Source organism: Haemorhous mexicanus, chromosome 2, assembly GCF_027477595.1.
Source record: "Haemorhous mexicanus isolate bHaeMex1 chromosome 2, bHaeMex1.pri, whole genome shotgun sequence".
Taxonomy (NCBI): Eukaryota; Metazoa; Chordata; class Aves; order Passeriformes; family Fringillidae; genus Haemorhous; species Haemorhous mexicanus.
In genome coordinates, this window is record NC_082342.1 from 92,495,022 (window position 1) to 92,499,031 (window position 4,010).

Here is a 4,010-nt window from a genome sequence, read left to right on the forward strand (position 1 = left end):
TGGCTGAGGAGAGGCATTCCCAAAAAAAAGGATCTCCTGGCTCAAGCTGATAGCAAGTCCAGACTTGTGGAGACAAGTCAGGGCATGTTGTTCTCAAAGCCCATACTTGACAGCTACACAAAGTGCTCGTAAAATTATTCAGCCTCAATGAGCTTAAAACATCCTTTTTCCTAGTCTGGATATTCAGTGTGCAAGTATAACTTTGGATATGAAAAAGCACCAAACTCTCTGTGCTCTAGAAGAGGGGAAAGGGAAAAGAAAGGACGTTTAGGAGGAGGACCTGAAGTTGTCTGATTTAAATGGTTTGAAACTGTACAGTATTCCCATTGACCATCAGTATGTGCTGGGTCACTCATGGATGTGTGCAAGGACAAAAAGCACAGCATAGACATTAATCATTGATCATTAATCATTAATCATTAATCACCACCCCTGTGCATCCCAGAGCCAGTCTTTCCTGGCCTAGAGATGCAGTGTCTGAAGAGCTCCCAGTAAGGCTGTGATGTCTGGCAGATGCTTCATGCAAACCATGCTGTTAATAGCCAATACAAATTGGAGCACTAAGGTCTTTTAAAAAGCAGGGCAATCTGGAATTCATGCCGTACCAAAACAGATCTGATGTGGTGGTTTTCATGGAATTAACTCTATTTTAATGTCCTTGGTTACACCATGAATGACTCTGGATGTTGGGTTGTGTTACAGACTTGCAACCAACAATTCATCTGCCATATTACAGTGCTGGGGCTGAGAAGTCAGCCACTTTAAAATTTTATTAGAATAGTTATAAATAACATTTTCAAAGAAAGGACAAAAACCCAATACCTGATACTCCCTGCTGTGGTTCGCTTTCTTGTCACCAGGCCTGGGAAGACTAACTGAATTAGCTGTATAAACAAACAGAAAATTAGAGATACTTGGCAAATTCATTCAAAGATGCAAAAATGTATCTGGCACACTTTTTTGCCTTTAATCACTTTGTTTGCTTCTCATAATTTCCAGGCTAATACCTGCTCTTACATTCCTCTCAAATGGTAACTGTTGAACTAAACTCAATCAGGCATTTGTGGATCCAAGACTAAACAATTTAAAAGATTACCTCTCCCAGGTAGGAATTTTTTTTTATAGTTTGCACTAGAAAACAGTGCTCACACCAAGAGACCCCCTGCAGCCAGGGCAGGATCAATCAGCTGGAGGAACCTGAAGGTGCCCTGATGGTCCCCTTCTCTGCCAGACGTTCAAGCCTAACTCATTTAAGAAGGACTTACCCAAGGCTTCACCCACCCACTTACTCTTGGAAGGTGTACTGACAGGATAGGGCCAGACTTATCTCTCTTTAAAGGACCTGAATCATCAAGCTGCAAAGCCACCTTTTAGTTGACCACTGTGGTCAAAAGGTGTGAACTGAGGTCATGCAGCATCTGTCAAGGCTGGGCTCTGCAGAGTCATTAGATACTGTCAGGGTTATAATCCACTTCACCATGATTATTCTGCATGAGCTGTCCTGAGACTAACAGAGACTAACTCAGGACGCTTGGGTCCAGGACTAACCCAGGACACTCTAATATTCCCAATATAGCAGGAACAGAGGATTTACTCCGTGTTAGTGAGGAGTGAGGAGAGTCTCCACTCAGCAGCACAGAGCTTGGACTCTGCACAGTGTGTTACTGCTCCAAAGCCCTGATAAAGCACTCATCAACACACACTTCTAGTTTTTATGGTGGACCTGTTCATTGCATGTTTCTGCATGCACCCACCCTAGCTGTTCCCTTTTCTCCCTTTCTTTGATAGCTTAACATAATCCCATTTTTCTAAAAGGACAGCCTATGAAACTGGGGCTTTTGTGGCACAAGACATATCCTTCCTCCTGCTGCCATTCCTTACAGAGACAGTGATGTATTTGGGCAGAGGGATATGGCAGATGAGATTAGTAGTGTCTTCTACCACCATAGTTTTATCCACATGGGGCTGGACTGCAAAAGCCCTTGTAGTCCACACACATGGAGCACAGTCAGGTTACTACAGCTTGGTAAATTATTAATAGCTCAGCCCATCATAGGCTGTGGTAAGTGATTACACATGCACTCAGGTTAAACCAGGATTGCTGCAGCTCCTGCTCTCCTCAGCTTCTTGCTACAAGGTCCATTCTCTTGCTGCAGAAGGCCAGACCATTTCAAGGCACTGGGGAGCTGCACCCCAGCTTGCTGCTTTGGGATGTGTCAGCTTGCACTGCAATGCACTGGGTTGGTTGAGGCTGTGAGCAAATAGTTGCAAGCACCAGCCCACAGCAGCTCTGGCTCGTCAGCTCTTCCATGTGACCAGACTCACGCTTCATCTGTGCCTGTCCCAGCTTAAAAGTCAAACACATTAAAGTAAACCACACGAAGGTTTGGCTTTCAGGTGGTAACTCAGCTGTGCTGGAGCACTGGAAGGGTACAGGCAGGATAGGAATAATCTCATCTACATGGCTACAAGGCAGAGAAGTCCAAGATAGCTGCTGCACACTACATAGTCACTGGGAAAAACAAATGGCAGGTCTGAGGCCCCATCCATCTGAGCAGTCTGAGGTGACTCATTTAGTGTGAGGAAACGTGTAGCTACTTATTTCTCTCCAGTGGATATCTAGAGATTTTTAAGGTGACAAGCTTCATGGCCAATGTCTATGCTGAGCCAGGCAAATTCTACCCACGGTCTCAGCTGATGGATGATGATCCATTAAGCTGTGGTAATAAATTACACCGGATTATTCACTCAAATATTAATTTTCAGCAAAAGTGATTTAACTTATCCAGTAAAAAAATTAGATTCAACTGAATTGAGATAAATTATTCATAGAATGGGGTTAGCCATACAAATGAAATTGACTTCAGGTACAACTTGTTCTTAAATTATTTTGGGCTTGTGTTAAAACAATGCTTAGTAGCTCTTACTATGGGAACTAACAGAAAGTTAGCCATATAAAACAGGAAGTTCTGAAGTCTGAATAAGAAGTCTTAAACAATAAATAATCACAACCTCTTCCTTAATTTGTTTAAAAAAAAGGTGTTGCTATGGGTGTTGATTGCAATTTGGATTTCTAAGTGTCAATCGTTCCATGGGTTGTATCGACATCTATGTAATAGAAAAGTGGAACTGTTAGAAGGAGATTCAGTTCCACATCTGCATTTGTTTTCCTTGGATGATTCTGTAGCAACTTTTTAGGGTATGTTTGGAGCAAAATCTCCTCAAGTATATGGAAAAGGGAAAGTACAAAATTATGTAACAACCAAAGGTATCTTTTAAAGACAGAAGAATCATCTCCTTGGAATGAGTTGCATAACTTTCTGCTGTTAAAAAAAGAAAACTGTAAAACTTTCTAAAATATATTGGCAAAAGAAATCTTTGCTAGTGTATCATGCACCAGTTCCCTGAAAAAATAAACTCCATTCCAAACAACACTCTTTCCTCTGATACAAATGCATCTACATGAATGCTTAGCAGAAATACATTAGAAAAAGCACAAGCATAATTCATTACATATTCCTTCTTCTCTGTTATTGAATGTCTTTTGATATGCATTGTGTAAAGTTGATGATCAGGCCTCCTCTTTAGGCATCCCTACTTCTTATCTTGTATATCCTATCTACTCTGTACCTTTCCAAAGGTGGATGGATGTACTTGAATCTTGAAATCTGGATTGCAGGTTTCAATATACAGCTCATATAGTAGCCGACAGGGTACAGTGCATCCTCCACACAAATAGAAATTATCAGCTAGCCTTTAAAACAAAAATCATCAATTGGTTTATGTCAGAGTTAGAAGAAGGAATTGTTAGATTTTTAAAGTTCATCAGATTTACAGTGAGCTCTGTAAGAGTTATTCTGATTTTATAGAAGTATAGAATCAAAAAGAGCTACTTCCTTTGTGCTATGCTGTATCCTGGGAAAAAATACACTTTTTCAAATATATATATATACACACGTATACTCTCTGTTTATTTTTAACTTTTAAAGCCCTATTTTCCTTGTTTTCAA